General features: G+C 44.5%; 1 long non-coding RNA gene across 3 annotated transcripts in view; it reads right to left on the bottom strand.

Annotated features, from left to right (window-relative positions):
• Window positions 1-4,927, bottom strand: part of LOC148149539 (uncharacterized) — a 48,848-nt gene extending 43,921 nt beyond the window's left edge. For all 3 annotated transcript variants that reach the window (XR_015757567.1, XR_015757568.1, XR_015757569.1), the window contains exons 1-2: window positions 4,810-4,927; window positions 3,722-3,829 (exon numbers count right to left, since the gene is read on the bottom strand). This is a non-coding gene — a long non-coding RNA (uncharacterized LOC148149539). The remainder of the gene's footprint in view (window positions 1-3,721; window positions 3,830-4,809) is intronic.
• Window positions 4,928-17,207: the final 12,280 nt, after the last annotated feature.

The following is a 17,207-nucleotide window of genomic DNA, read 5'->3' as shown; positions in this document are numbered from 1 at the left end:
GTCATTATGTAAATGGCCCAACTGGAGAATGGGGCTAAACCTGACCTCCCCTTGGGAAACAAGGTAAGGAACGGGACTGAGGTGTTAGTGGGGGAACACTTTGGAAAGATACCACAATTCTATTAGATTGAAAATAGCGAGAGAAAAGGACAGGCCTGGTCCACAAGTTCAAGTTATTCAAGGGAGCAAGATAGTATTAGACAGGAATTTTTAAAGTAGATATAGGGAGGCTATTTGCAGGTAAAGGGAAGTCTGGCAAGTAGGAATATTTTAAAACCGAGATAAAAGGAGCGTTCAGCGCCAGCATGTTCCTGTTAGTGTGCAGCTTAATGCTGACTGAATTAGGAAACACTGGTTAAGTCTCGAGGCTCTGGTCAAGAAAGAAAAGGGGGCACATGTCAGATATAACTGGCTGACTCAAGTGAATCCCTTCAGGAGCATCGGGGCTGTAGAAAAACACTTAGGAAGGAAATCAAGAATGCAAAAAGGGGACACGAGATCGCTTTGGCAAAGAAAGTTAAGGAGAATCCAAAGAGATTCTACAAGTGTGTTAAGGGAAAAAGAAGAGCAAGGGACAAAACCAGTATCCTTAATGATCAATGAAGCCAACGATGTGTGAAACTACAAGATCCAAAACAAATATTTCACTTTGTAACTTACTGTGGATAAGGCCTGGGGCACTCAGGGAACTAAACAGTGTTTGTCCTGACTATTATTGGAACACTGTGCAATCTGGTCTCAATGCCATCGGAAGGATGTTGTGGAACATGAAAGGGTTCAGAAGAAATGACCAAGAATGTTGCCAGGCTTGGAGGGTTTCTGCTACAGGGAAAAGCTGAATAGGCTGGGGCTGTTTTCACTTGAACATGGGAAGCTGAGGACTTACCTGCTGAAGGTGTCTAAAATCATGATGGTCATTGATAGGGCCAATAGACAAGATCTTTTCCCAAGGGTGGGGGATTCCAAACCAACAGGGCATAGATTTAAAGTCCGAGGGAAACTTTTTAAAGGGATCTAAAGGACAACTGGCTCCCGCAGAGTGTATGGAATAGGCTGCCAGAGCAAATAGTGAAGGCTGATAGAAACACATTTAAAAGGCATGTGGATGGGTATATGAATAGGGGGGGGGAGGGATTGGCAAAATTCTAGCAGATGTGACTAGATACATCATGCAGGAGTTGGTCCGAAGGGCCTGTTTCCGTGCTGTACATCTCTATGACTCAATGTCTTGAAATGAGTCCACATTATAGGAAAGGAGGTGCTGGAGGTTTTAAAACACAAAGGTAGATAAATCCCCAGGACCTGATCAAATGTATCTCAGGACATTGTGGGAAGCTGGTGAAGAAATTGTAGGGTCCCTCGCAGAGATATTTCTACCATAGAGAGCTATGTGTGATAGGCAGGTAGACTGGAGGGTGTGGCATTGTGGACAGTGAAGAAGGTTTTCTGAGATTACAAGGGGATCCTGATGAAATGCGTGAACAGCTGAAAAACTGTAGATGGAGTTCAATCTGAATAAATGCGAGGTAATGCAGTTGGTACAACAAACACGGGCAGGGCTTATACAATTAATGGTAGGACCTTCGGTAGTGTTGTAGAACAGAGGGACCTCAGGGTTCAGGTACATAATTCTTTGAAGTTTGCAACATGGAGAGACAGGATGGTTAAAAAAAAGGGCTTGCCACACTTGCTTTCATTACTCAGTCTTTTGGATATAGGAGTTGGGAAGTCGGATTGAGATTATACAGGCCATTGTTGAGTCCTCTTCTGGAATATTGTGTCCAGTTATCAGAACGATATTATTAAGCTGGAGAGGGTTCAGATGAGATTTACTGGGATGTGGCTGGATATGGAAGGCTTCAGTTATAAAGAAAGGCTGGATAGGTTGGTATTTTTTCATTGAAGGATAAAGTAAGGACTGCAGATGCTGGAGATCAGAGCTGAAAATGTGTTGCTGGAATAGTGCAGCAGGTCAGGCAGCATCCAAGGAGCAGAAGAATTCTCGTTTCGGGCATGAGCCCTTCTTCGGGAAGGGCTCATTCCTGAAGAAGGGCTCATGCCCGAAGCGTCGATTCTCCTGTTCTTTGGATGCTGCCTGACCTGCTGTGCTTTTCCAGCAACACATTTTCAGCTCATTTTTTCATTGAAACCTGAATGTTGACAGATGACCTCATAGAAGTTTATAAATGTTCAAAGTTTGTGCGAAGATTTGTAGCTCGGGTGCTCGTTGTTGTGGTTCCGAGCTGGAAGTTTTTGTTGCAAACGTTTCGTCCCCTGGCTAGGCGACATCATCAGTGCTTGGGAGCCTCCTGCGAAGCGCTTCTTTGATGTTTCCTCCGGTGTTTATAGTGGTCTGTCCCTGCCGCTTCCGGTTGTCAGTTTCAGCTGTCCGCTGTAGTGGTTGATATATTGGGTCCAGGTCGATGTGTTTGCCTCCAGGTTGACTCCATCAACAAACACATCGACTGGACCCAATATATCAACCACTACAGCGGACAGCTGAAACTGACAACCGGAAGCGGCAGGGACAGACCACTATAAACACCGGAGGAAACATCAAAGAAGCGCTTCGCAGGCGGCTCCCAAGCACTGATGATGTCGCCTAGCCAGGGGACGAAACGTTTGCAACAAAAACTTCCAGCTCGGCGAACAGAACCACAACAGAAGTTTATAAAATAATGAGGGGGATAGATAGAGTTAATGGGAGTTGTCTTTTCCCATGGACAGGGGAGTTTCAAGACTAGGAGCTACATTTCTAAGTGTAAGAGGAGAGACATTTAAAAAAAAGACATGAGGGACACATTGATATACAGACGGTGTATTGCGTGTGGAATGAACTTCCCAAGGAAGGGGTGAACATGGGGACAATTACAATGTTTAAAAGACATTTGGATTAGAATAGGAATAGGAAAGGTTTGAAGGGCCGACATAAGGTAGGTGAGTCCAAAACTCGAGGGTATAAATGTGAGGTGAGAGAGCAAGGATTTAAAGAGGGAGCTGAGGGGCAACATTTTCCACAGGGGATGGTGCATAGATGGAATGGACTGCCAAAGGAAATGGTAAATACAAGTACAATTACAACATGGAAAAGACACTCGGGCAGGTACATGGAGAGGAGAAGATTTGAATGGAAATGAGCCAAACACAGGCAATTCCGACTCATTCCATTTAGGAAACCTCGGCCGAAGAGTCATGCAGCACAGAAACAGACCCTATGTCTCCAGTTGTTGGAGAAGGAGACTATCGAGAAAAGGCATGTTGTAGAGACTGAAGCAAGTTACAGCGATATGGATGGTTGCCTGGACTGGAGGTTTTCAAATATGTGAAGTGATTGGTGAGAGGGGAGGAGATGACAGATATAGGAACTGTTATAGAAGTTAGAATGATTGAAGACACCGGTCCACAAGACAAGCCACAGATACAGTATTGGAGAGGGAATAGGAAACAGAAAGATCCCAGGAAGCATTACCACCCTCTCGTGGGAGACCTGCTTTCCCCTCTGTTGTCCCGTTGCTCACCAAATCAGCACATGCCTGGATTGAAACTGGAAATTCCCGATGCTGTCTCAGTACAAAACAAACCTTAAAGTAAAGGTGGTGCCTGAGCTTGGGGTGTGTCTGAACTATGCTCCCCCTCCATGTCATGTCTATGTCATGTCTTGTTAGCTGATGTTTGGAGCCCTCTCATTGCTCTCTGCTCTGTGCATTGTTAATGATCTTACCTGACGGCAGGATTTATTGAAGGCTTCTGACCTTTGTCTCTCTGGCTGACCAACCATCTTCCCAACCAGCAGTTGGCAAGTCTATTGAGTCAGGAACTCCCTGAGTATCTGTAGAAAACACAGAAATAGGCAGAATGGGAAATGAGAATGATGCTGTGAAGGTTGTACATGTAGAATGGCACTGAGCCCCACAGAGATCTGGAAAATCCCAGTCTCCAATCCTGGCCTGTGCTGCCTCATGTCTCTGGAGTGGAGAGTTCTGTTGGCTCAGAATCTGGAGTAGCTGCAAGAGTGAGAAACGCTGACAGAGACAGGAATTAGACCCACACAGTGAGGGATACCACATGGAGAGGTACTGAGTGATATCACCACAGTGCAGGATTAAACAATTGTGCAGGAAGAAAGGGTTTTGATTCATGTTGCACTGAAATGTGGAACCTGTGAGCAGGCGAAGTGATGGCCTAGGGGCGTTATTGTGTGACAATTTATCCAGAAACTCAGCAAATGTTCTCTGGACACACGTTCAAATCCCACCATTACAAATGATTGAATGTGAATTAAATGCTTCAAAAAAGATGTAATGAAAAACCTGTAAGTGAATATTAAACAATTGCTGATGTTAAGAAAAATCCATCGGGTGCATTCCTGTCTTTAGTGAAGTAATCTAAGATGGGACTGGGATATCACAGGTATTACAGAAACACAGCTGAGGGAGGGGAGGGACAGGACAAGCAGCTCAATGTTCCAGGGGACAGATGCTGCAGGAAGGACAGAAGGGGAGCTAAGAGAGGAGGAGAGCTGCTGGTTCTGATTGGGTGAAACATCCCAGCAGGACTGAGAGAGGATATTCCTGCGGGACCGCCCAGTGACGCTGTGTCCGTGGAATTAATCAGTAACAATGGGTCTTCACTTTCCTCTGATTGTTCTACAGACCCCGATAGCCCGCCCTCCTGCACCTTGACCTTCTCAAGATGGCGGCCCTCAGGCCCGCGCTCCCTCTTCCCTCAAACAAATGGCGGCCGTTTCCCTGATCAGAGACCGCCACCTCTTTACCCGGGCCTGGAGGGTTTTTTCCGAGTTTTTTTAACCTTTATCCGGGACTTGTGAATTCTCTCCGCTCCTTTCTCCCAGCGAGGCTCCCACACACCGGCTCTGAGCGCCGCTCTCTAAAGCCGATCGCAGCCACTGCCGGAAAAAGCAGCTCAATGTCTCTCTCTCTCTCTCTCTCTGTCCTGACCAATGTGACACTGCGCATGCTCTGCATAGAAACCAAACTGCGCGTGCGTCTGAGGTTATCAGTGAGTTTATAGAGAATATTCATATCTGCACAGACTGATGGGTAAAATAATAGTCATTAACAAGTGCTTTGTCGAGTTATAATCATAGCGATGTCTAACACGCAAATTGTCCGGTCCAAATCAACCATACCGACCAGGTATGTAAATTACCAATCGTTCTGGGAGTTTGAAAAGAAGTTTCTTACTCGAGTAGTGTAAATCGATTGTACGTTATCAGATTTACATTTCAACTACAGCATTTTTTAAAATCTTACATTGACTTATGAGAGACGTTTAATGCTCCACTATGTCGTGAGAATGATCAATCCTGCAAAATAGTTTGCTCTCTGACCAATCTTGAAGCGTTCACTCCCGAGAATGCTTTGGCCCCTCTCCTCATTCACTCTGGTTAGAGGACCGGCCGCTACTCGGTCCTCCTGTTCCGCCCCTTCCTCCCAATTGCAGAGTTGATTCAGGCGTGACTTAGCAGGCAAGGGACAAAGGAAGTTCGAGTCGATGTTTTGTGACGCGGTGAAAATATCCCGAATCTTGGACCGAGAGGCCTGGGTTCAATTCACAGCTTGTGTAGGTGTGTGTAATAACAACTTTTAACAGGTTCATTAGGAAAACCAAGGGAAGTCAGAAACAGAGTGAAAACAAGAGAAAATGCATGCAATGTGGTGGGGCTCTCAATGCTCAGATTATTTCACTCTTTACCAAGCGTTTCAGGGTCCCAGTACAGACTGTTGCACTCCTCTTAGCGCACAGCCAGATACCACGATTGTGGGGCAAATTGGTGGGATGTAGAGGTGCTTTTCTGGAAGGCGCTTGGTTTTTGTGGTGAAAACAGTTGAGAAGGAGTCGGGTTTTGTATGGAACTACCTGTCCCCCTCCTGTTGCAGCCTCTTATTATTGCCCTGACTACCTCGTACATGGAGAAAGTGAGGACTGCAGATGCTGGAGATCAGAGCTGAAAAATGTGTTGCTGGAAAAGCGCAGCAGGTCAGGCAGCATTCTCTGCCTCGTACATGTTTGGTAGAGATCAGTGACACTTCGTAAGCCCACAATACAAGATCCATCACTCTGTTTAAGACAGTAAAAATCTCTTGTAGCACAATAGTCAGAGAACAATACAGCGCAGAACAGGCCCTTCGATCCTTGATGTTGCGCCAACCTGTGAACTATTCTCAGCTCATCCCCCTACACTATCCTGAAATCACCCATGTGCTTATCTAAAGGATTGTTTAAATCTCACTAATGTGGCTGAGTTAACTACATTAGTCGGTAGTGGATACCATGCCCTAACCACTCTGAGTAAAGAACCGCCTCTGACATCTGTCTTAAATCTATCATCCCTCAATTTGTAGATAAGCCCCCTCATACACACTAATGTCATCATCCTAGGAAAAAGACTTTCACTGTCTACCCTATCTAAGCCTCTGATCATCTTGTATGTCTCTATCAAATCCTCTCTTAGCCGCCTTCTTGCCAATGAGAACACGTTCAAGTCTCTCAACCTTTCCTCATAAGACCTTCCCTCCAGATCACACAACATCCTGGTAAATATCCTCTGCGCCTTTTCCCATGCTTCCACATCCTTCCAGAAATATGGGCACCAGAACTGCACACAATATTCCAAATATGGCCACACCAGTGTTTTGTATATTTGCAGCATGATATTGCGGCTCCAGAACTCAATCCATCTACGAATGAAACCTAACACACTGTATGCCGCCTTAACAGTACTGTACACCTGGGTGGCAACTTTCAGGCATCTATGTATATGGCCTCCAACATCCTTCTGCACATCTACACTACCAAGAATCTTTCCATTAATCCAGTACTCTGCCTTCCTGTTATTCTTCACAAAGTGCATCACCTTACATTTAGCTGCATTGAACTCCATTTGCCACCATTCAGCCCAATTCTGCAGTTTATCCAAGTCCCCCTGCAACCTGTAACATTCTTCCACACTGTCCACTACTCCAACGACTTTCGTGTCGTCTGCAAATTTACTAATCCATCCACCTATGCCTGCGTCTAAGACTTTTATAAAAATGACAAACAGCAGTGATCCCAAAACAGATCCTTGTGGCACACCACTAATAACCGCACTGGAGGCTGATTATGTTCCATCACTCGCTGCCTTCTTTCAGAAAGCCAGTTTCTAATCCAAACTGCTAAATCACACTCAATTCCATGTCACTGCATTTTCTCTAACAGCCTACCATGTGGAACCTTACCAATGCTTTACTGAAGTCCATGTATACCACGTCAACTGCCCTATCCTCATCTATATGCTTGGTCACCATCTCAAAAAACTCAATGAGGTTTGTGAGACACGACCTGCCCTTGACGAAACCATATTGATGATCTGAAATCATATTGTTGTTTGCCAGATGATTACAAATAGTGTCTCTTATAATCCTTTCCAAAACCTTTCCTACAACAGAAGTAAGGCTCACTGGTATATAATTACCTGGGTCATCTCTACTGCCCTTCTTGATCAAGGGCATAACACTTGCAATCATCCAGTCCTCTGGTACTGAACTTGTAGGCAATGACAACTCAATATCAAAGCTGAAGTCTTTGCTATCTTCTCCATAGCTTCCCAGACAATCTACGGATAAATCCCATCTAGCCCAGGGGACTTGTCTACTTTCAATCCTTCTAGAATTGATAACACCTGTTCATAACTAACTTCGATCCTTTCTAGTCTAACATCTTCTACCTCATTATTATCTACAATATTCTAATTTTCCTGAGTGAAAACCAATGAGAAATGTTCGTTTAGCACCTCTCCGATTTCCACAGTGTCCACACTCAACTTCCCACGTCTGTCTTAGATTGGCCCTATTCCTACCCTATCCTTTATTCCTCACATACCTATAGAAAGCTTTAGAGTTCTCCTTTATTCTATTCGCTAAAGACCGCTCGTGTCCTCTCTTTGCTCTTCTTAACTCTCTTTAAATCCTTCCTAGCTGATCTGTAAGTCTCCATCGCCTCATCTGTACCATTTGTCTCATCAACACATAAGCCTCCTACTTCTTCCTAACAAGAGATGCAATTTCTGTGGTAAACCACGGTTCCCTTACCTTATCACTTCCCCCCTGCCTGACAGGGACATACCTATCAAGGACACGCAATATCTGTTCCTTAAACCAGCTCCACATTTCCATTGTCTGCATCCACTGCATTTTGCTACCCCATCCTATGCATCCTAATTCTTGCTGAATTGCATTATAATTGCCACTGCCCCATCGATAAGTCTTCACCTGTGGCATGTACCTATCTCTTTTCATCGCTAAACTAAACATAACTGAATTATGATCACTCTCTCCAAAGTGCTCACCTACAACTAAATCAAACACCTAGTCCAGTTCATGACCAAACACCAGATCCAATGTGGCCTACCCTCTTGTCGGCCCTTTGACATACTATGTCAGGAAACCCTCCTGTACACATTGGACAAAAACTGATCCATCCGACGTACTAGAGTTATAGCATTTCCAGTCAATGTTGGGGAAGTTAAATTCCCCCATAATGACCACCATGTTACTTTCACTCCTACCCAGAGTAATTTTGCTAATCCCCTCTTCCCCCTCCCTGGAACTCTGTGGTGGCCTATAAAAAATCCAAGCAGTGTGATCTCACCTCTCCTGTTTCTAACCTCAGCCCACACTACTTCAGTAGACAAGTCCTCATCAAATGTTCTCTCAGCCACCGTTATACTATCCTTGACTAACATGACATGCATGGGCCCATTGCGGTGCTTCAAATTCCATGAGGCAGCCATACTGTCTATGACAGACAGACTCAGTCTGAAACCTCCTCTATCCTTAAGACCTTATGCACTGCCCTACGCTCCTCCATTTCCCCTTTGCACATTCCCTTTTCAACCCACCCCACCTGCATCACTCCACAATTGGAGCTGTCGAAGGCAGAAGTCTGTGGAAAACCCTCCCTAACCTTCTCTATCCTCTTTTAAGATGTATTTTAAAATCATTCTCCTTAATCAATGTTTTGATCATCCATGAAGCACCTTAGGAGATTTGCCATTGTGAAAGATTCCATACAAAGCAAGTAGTTGTTGTTATTGCTGTACATTAGGAGAAACAGGAATGATGCTTTCAAAATTCTAACAAGAAAGTCACTGATAGGCGCAGTGTGTAGGCCAAATAATAACATCACATTGGGATGGGCAATAAACAAAGAAATAACTAATGCCTGTAAAAATGGCATGTCTCTTTCCGTGGGTGATTGTAGATTGGTCGAACCAGCTCAGTCAGGGTAGCTTTGAGGAGTTCATTAAGTGTATCCATGATAGTTTTTTTGAACAGTATGAAATGTAACCGAGAAGGAGCAAGCTATCCAAGATCTGGCCCCTGTGCAATGAGACAGGAATAATTAATGACCTCAGAGTTAGGGATCCTCTTGAAAGAAGTGATCACTGTATGGTTGAAGTTAGAATACATATGGAGAGTGTGAAGATAAAATCTAATATCTTGGTCCTGTGCTTGAACACGGGGAACTAAAATAGAATGAGGGAGAACCTGGACAAAGTAGACTGGAAACAAAAATTTTATGGTGGGACAGTTGATGAGCAGTGAAAGATTTTCAAAGACATTTTAGGAAGTGCTCAGCAAAGGCATATTCCAGTGAAAAGGAAGGACTGTAAGAAAAGGCGGTGGACAAAAGAGAGGGAATTCTACACTAGTTAGTTTATTCTCTGTAGTTGGAAAGATGCTTGGGTCTATTATCAAGGAAGAAATAGCAGGGAATCTCGATAGAAATTGTCCCATTGGGCAGACAGAGCATGGATTCATGAAAGGCAGGTCATGCTTGACAAATCGTTTGGAATTCTATGAAGACATTTCGAGCAAGGTGGACAACGGGGACCCAGTGGATGCGGTGTACCCGGATTTCCAAAAGGCCTTCAACAAGGTGCCACGCAAGTGGCTGTTGCATTATATAAGGGTGCATGGGATAGAGTATTAGCATGGATAGAAGACTGGTTGACTAACAGGAAGCAAAGAGTGGGGTAAATAAGCCTTATTCTGACTGGCAATCAGTAACTAGTAGTATGCCTCTAGGATCAGTGTTGGGACTGCAATTATTTAGAATTGATACAGATGATTTGGAGTTGGGGACCACATATAGGGTGTCAAAGTTTGCATATGAGACTGAGATGAGTAGCAGGACAAAGTGTGCCGAGGACTGGCAAACTTTGCAGAGGAACAGATACATTGTGTGAGTGGGCAATGGTTTGGCAAGTGGAATATTATGTTCATAAATGTAAAGTCATACTCTTTGATTGGAGTAACATTAATAAAAAGATTATTACTTGAATTTTAAAAAAGTTACATTATTTGCTATGCAGAGGCACCTGAACATCCTTCTGCAGGAAGGTTGGTCACCAGGTACAACAATCAGTTCAGAAGGCAAATTGAATTTTGTCCTTCATTGCTAAAGGGATTGTGTTTAAAAGCAGAGGTTATGTTCTAGCTATAGTGGGTGCTGGTGAGGCCACACCTGGAGTACTGCATGCAGTTTTTATCTCCTTACGTGCTCAAGAATGTACTGGCACTAGAGGGGGGTGCAGAGGAGGTTAACTATGTTGATTCCGGAGGTGAGGGGTTTGGCTTAACAGAGACTGGGTAGATTGGGATTATATTCATAGGAATTCAGAAGAATAGAAAGATATAAAATAATAAATGGAATGAATAAAATATAAGTAGAGAGGATGTTTCCACTGGCAGGTGAAGCTAGGACAAGAGGGCATCACCACAAGGTTAGAGGCAGCAAATGTAGGAGTGAATTGAGAAGGAACATCTTGATCTCGATGGAGTGCATTACCCAGGGAAGTAGTTGATGCTAGTTCAATGAATGTTTTTAAAGCTAAGTTAGTTTTTTAAAAAAAGAAATAATTAATTACGGAATACAGTGAGAACGTGGGTAAATGGTTCTGCATCCACAAAATGATCAGCCAAGATCTTATTGAATGGTAGAGCAGGCTCGAAGGGCAGGACGGCCTTCTCCTTTTCCAAGATCTTTTGTTCTTATGTTATGCATTCCTCCTTCTCTCGGACTTGGAGGTGCTGGTGTTGAATTAGGATGGACAAAATTAAAATTCACAGAACACCAGGTTATAATCCAACAGGTTTATTTGGAAGCACGACTTTGCTGGTCCTTCATCAGGTGGTTGTGTGATTTTTAACTTTGTCCCTCACTCTTGTAACTGAGAAACAGCAACAAAAGCCACGAAGCAGTAGTGCGCAAGCTCCAGCCAATAGTTGGTATTGTGAACAATGAAGAAGGTTATCTCAGAATACAATGGGATATTGATCAGATGGGCCAATGGGCTGAGGAGTGGCAGATAGGATTTAATTTAGATAGATTAGGTTAGGATATCTGGTTGTCATCGACAGATTGGACCGAAGAAGTGATTGATATCAGCGGCGGACCAATGGAAAGGCAGGGGAGGAGCTGGAGGACCTGGCGGGGCAGTTGGTCCTCTGACCAATTAGTGAATGAGGGCGGGACTAGACTATAACCACGTGATCATCCTCGCGGTGGGCGCGGATGTTCAGAGTGTGTGTGTGCGGAGGGCTGTCGGCAAGCAAAGAAATAAACAGCAGGAAGCGGGAGGGAAATGGTGTTGTTATGGTCTGAGAGGTTTTACAATCATTTGGTACACATCGGAAAATACAAATTTGAAACTTACAGTACCGTTTTTGCAGCAAATGGGAAAATGCCTCGTTGAGTAATCTGGAGAAAGTGAGGGCTGCAGATGCTGGAGATCAGAGCTGAAAATGTGTTGCTGGAAAAGCACAGCAGGTCAGGCAGTATCCAAAGAACAGGAGAATCGACGTTTCGGGCATAAGCCCTTCTTCACACCGGCTCCTGACCATATGCTGTTCCATTATCAGGTTATTTTTTCCACAATATCTTTGACAGTCAAGAATTCTTTTTTCCAATAAGTGAGTGCATTTTCCTTCAATTTTTGACAATGAAATTCTGCACCATTTTCATTCCCTGTAATTCATATTGCACTCCCTGAAACATCAACTGTGTATTTCTCCTTCCACAGAAACCAGTGATCATATCCTCCTGCTGAATTCCGTAGAGACCACTCCCTCCGCGACTCCCTTGTCAGATCCACACCCCCCACCGACCCAACCTCCACTCCTGGCACCTTCCCTTGCAACCGCAGGAGGTGCAACACTTGCGCCCACACCTCCCCCCCTCACTTCTCTCCAAGGCCCCAAAGGAAACTTCCATATCCGCCACAGATTCACCTGCATCTCCACCCACATCATCTACTGCATCCGCTGCAGCCGGTGTGGCCTCCTCTATATTGGGGAAACAGGCCGCCTACTTGCGGAGCGATTCAGAGAGCACCTCTGGGCCACCCGGACGAACCAACCCAACCAACCTGTAGCACAGCATTTCAACTCCCCCTCCCACTCCACCGAGGATATGCAGGTCATTGGACTCATCCACCGCCAAACCACAACAACCCGACGGTCGGAGGAGGAGCGTCTTATCTTCCGACTGGGAACCCTCCAACCGCAGGGGATGAACTTGGACTTCACCAGTTTCTTCATCCCCCCTCCCCCCACCTTGTCTCAGCCGGATCCCTCCAGCCCGGCACCGCCTTCCTGACCTGCAGTCTTCTTCTTGACCTCTCCGCCTCCATCCTACTCCGACCTATCACCCTCACCTTGACCTCTTTCCACCTATCACATTTCCAACGCCCCTCCTCCAAGTCCCTCCTCCCTACCTTTTATCTTCTCCTGCTGAACACTCTCTGCTCATTCCTGAAGAAGGGCCTGTGCCCGAAACGTCGAATCTCCTGTTCCCTGGATGCTGCCTGACCTGCTGTGCTGTTCCAGCAATAAAGTTTCAACTTTGATCTCCAGCTTCTGCAGACCTCACTTTCTCCTGATGTTTGACTTCCTTGTACAGCTGCAGTTTGTATGGTGAAGGTGCTCCCACAACGTGGTTGGGTAAGAGACATTACAGATTATTCACTCAGCGATATTGTAGAGTAGAAGATATCTGTACAAATCATCATGGTTTTAATTTCACAAAAATATTATTGAGAACTTTTGACATAAGGCTACAGATGGAGAATATTGTGTCCAGTGACCAAAACCATTGCCAAAAAAGCAGTTTTCAAGAATGCCTTAAAGGAAGAAAGTAGATCTTAGAGGGTTAGAGTGGGGATTCCAGACCATGTTCCCTTGGAGTCTATAGAAACAGTCACACAGGTGAACTCAAAAATAAACACATCATTGAGAGTCTGAACTAAAATGAGTTATTGAGATATGAAAAGGTGTGTGGTGCAGGGAGATAGGAATGATTACAGCCAGGAATTAATTCAAAGGTGCGAAAGTAAATTGTTGTTGCTTATAAATGGGAGTCTTTTGATTGATCAGCAAATTTTGGTGCAAGTGAGCACTTCGGCAGTAGAGTTTTCAATATTCTTGAGATTATCGGGAGGGTGAATGTGGGATGCTGGCCAGGAGTGGGTTAAGATAATGAAATCTAGAGTTAACAAAAGGAATGAATGAGAGTTTCAGCAAATGAGCTGAGACTGTGGTGAGGTCAGGTGATATCACTGAAGTCGAAGTAGTGGTCTTGGAGGGGGTCTGGCCTGTCATCCTCATCTCATCTCTGGGATTCAGCTGTTTGTCAGTTTGTGAATCAAGTCTGTAACAAGCTCAGGAACTGAGTGGCCTTGGCAGAACCTGAGCAGGTTATTGCTGAGCATGTGCTTGACAGCACAGTTGATGACACCTTCCATCACTTCATTGCTGAGCGAGTGTGGAGTGATGGAAGGATGTTGGCTGAGTTGGATCTGCCCTGTGTTTTTGTGTTGGAATATCCCTGAGCAATGTTCCACAAAGTCGGTAGGTGCCAGTGCTGGAGCAATACTTGCCTTGGTGGGCAGCAAATTCTGAAGCACAGCCATCAGTACTATTGCCAGAATATTGGCAGGGCCCATAGCCGTTACACTACTTATCCATTTTTTGATCTGATTTGAAATGAGTTTTCAACCAAGTTGATTCATATCTGTGATGTCAGGGACCAATGGAGAAGGCTCATCCACTTGGCTCTGCTGGCTGAAAATCACTGCTAATGCTGTCCTCTTATCTGTTGCATGAATGTGTCAGACCCCTCCATTGGTAAGGGTGGGGATATCTGTGATGCTTCCTCCAGTGAGTTGTTGTCCATCACTATTCTTGACTGGGTGTGGCAGAACTGCAGAACTCAGATCTAATCCATTGGTTATGGGATCACTTAGTTCTATTTGGTGTTGCTTGTGCTGTTTGGCCATGCAGGTTTGGTAGCTGCACCAGGTTGGCACCTCATTTTTAGGTATGCCTGGTACTGCTGGCATGCCCTCCTGCATTCACCATTGAACCAGGGTTGATTCCCCTGGCTTGATGTTAATGGTTGAGTGGGAGATATACCAAGTCGTGAGTTTTCAGATTGGGCTGGAGTACAGTTCTGCTGCTGTTGTTGGCCCACAGTGAGGCGGAAGTTGCAGGGTCAAGAGGGCTGATTGTGTGGTTGTATTTTCCAGTGCATTGTAGATGTAATGTGGTCCATCCAGTTTCATTCCTTTGTTGAGACTGTGCAGTGATAAATGCAATGAGTGATTGGGTGGGCCACTGTCAGGTTTCTTTCCCTCAAGGACATTGGGGATGTTTTTTTCTGCCATTGACAATGGTTCCATGGCAAATAGTAGATTCTTCATTCCAGTTTTTTTTTCCTTGACTTCAGAGCCACCCTCTACTGATTTAAGATTCAAATCTGAACTTCAGTTATATATTTTAATATTCTTGATAAATGATAAATACGACAGGTTTGTTTACTTATTTTTAGAATCACTATCACAGGTTTTGTTTATTTTTTTATTTCGAAAACAATGTCCATTATCGTGTCTCCTCCATCCTCCCCTCCAACAACAAGAGTGAGGAGCACATGGAGTTTCTCTGTCAATAACATTGAGACAATCCGATCAGCTGCCTCTGTTTCTTCCCTCCCTCTCCACTAGCCCACCGAGCCAAACTGCCTCACAAGGGTGCTCCTCATTATAGTCCTAAAGTTGCATTTCCTAGAGTTTCTTGTCAAGCCTTATTAGAGGTCAGCTTGACCATTTACCCTAGTGTAGCTAAATCATGGACATTCCAAATCTCTGTCTCATCCTCCTGCTTGTCACCGCCCCTCCCCACCCCCCTTGCCAATTCACAGATATTGTTCCATGATCTGTCTGTCTGTCTTTTCTGGTTATGTCCTTCTCTCCCATTCTGCGAAAAACTAATATTTGACCTCACCGTCATTGGAAAATCTTGCTCCATCTCCACTCTCCCTTTCCTTTCTGAGTTCTTTGTATTTGGTCTCCATCCAGGATCTATCCTTGGTCCATCCTGTTTCTCACCTATATACAGCCAGGAGGTAACATCCCCCAAAAGCACTGTTAGGTTTCACGTGTACACTGACAATGTCCAGCTCTCCCTCCCCATCATCCGTCTCCATTACTCCACTGTTACTCAGTTATCAAACTGCTTACCATGCTTAGATTAGCTGCAATTCACTCCAATGAAACACTGCAATTGTTAAACCCAATGCCTTCAGTTGCTATTCCAAATTCATTTCCCTTACTGCTGTGTCCCTCCCTCTCACTGGGAAGTGTCTGAGGCAGAACTACGTTCTTCACAATATTGCTTTCATATCTGACCCCAAGGTGACCTTCTGATCAGGCATCTACACAATCACAAACACCAGGAATTCCAATCTCTAAAACGTTGCTTGTCTCCTTCTCACCCCAGCTCCATTGCTACTGAAACCCTAACCTGTGTCGGTGTTGCCTTTAACTTGACAAATCTGAAACAGAACCCTTGATTCCGCAACTGACCCAGAATCTGGTTCAAGACTCACCCGTAATGGGACACATCCTCTCCATCTTTACCCTGTCAAACCTCGACAGAATCCTGTATGTTTCAAAGAGATCACCTCTCATTCTTCCAAAGTCCAGTGAGTAGATTCCCAACTTATTCAGCCTTTGCTTACAGGATAATCCCTTCAAAACAGGGATCATCCCAATGGATCTTCTCTGAAATGCCTCCAATAAACTGCTCTATTTCGTTAACTAAAGCGACCAAATCTGTTCACGTTACTCCAGATGTGGTCTCACTCGCCATTTGTTTAGTTGCTCTAAGGTATATACTCCAAACTCTTATATTGCAAACTCTTTGAAATAAGGGACAGCATTCCATTCCCCTTCCTGATTCCATGTTGTAACTATGTGCTAGTTTTCTGTGTTTCCTGTTCATTTTCCCCCAGTCCCTTTGTGGTGCAGCTTTCTACAGTTTATCCCAAGTTATACTCTATTTGCCAACTTGTTGCCCACGTTTCCTGTGAATATCTCTCTGTAAACCATTTATAATCCTTTTGGAACTTTCCTGTTATGCCTTTTCTCGGAGATTTCCCCCCTCATTATTCGAAACATGTACTGTGAGCACTGGGCAGTGGGAAGCATGCGCAGTTGCTATCTTTCAGGGATACTCTGCTTCATGACTGGGAGGAGCTTGCTGCCCATTGGTCAGAATGGAGACATCTTGCCCATCAAGCTGCATGAGCCTTTCACACCCCATGTCTTATTGAGGAGGCACAGCAGCAGAACGGAAGGAAAGAAAAGGAAGCAAATCCTGCTCTCCATATCTCACTGAATCTTGGGACATTCTTCCCATGTTCAGTCACATGAAGTCCCAAGGTGGAAACTCATAGAAACCCACATAGATTTGCCCTTGAAGTGCCTGCTACAGTCATCCTGGGCCAGGAGGAGGGGATTGTATGAGTTTCAAACTTGAACTGACAGTGACGGATTTTAGAAACTTGTACTACAAGCAGATATTCAGATGATAATCTCAGTCATTGTAATGCCAAACTCTGACAGAATTACTCCATTCATCAGGACCTGGATATTCATATTGTGTGAGAGTATTGTGTTCCAGATCAATACCATTTGCTGAATAAAAGTTCTCCTTTGAATCAAACCATCCTCTCAATAGATCTTCCCAAATCTTCAACATGTGTCCTGTAATCCTTGCATAATGAACTGATGGGTGTAAGGTTTATTATTATAACATGTAACTTTTGTAAACTGCTTTGTCACAGCTCCCCAAATTTCCTTTGCT

The sequence above is a fragment of the Chiloscyllium plagiosum genome, unplaced genomic scaffold (genome assembly GCF_037043375.1).
Source record: "Chiloscyllium plagiosum isolate Xiang-an unplaced genomic scaffold, Cpla_swu_hap1 HiC_scaffold_7, whole genome shotgun sequence".
Classification (NCBI taxonomy): Eukaryota; Metazoa; Chordata; class Chondrichthyes; order Orectolobiformes; family Hemiscylliidae; genus Chiloscyllium; species Chiloscyllium plagiosum.
This window is presented reverse-complemented; position numbering and strand designations above follow the sequence as displayed.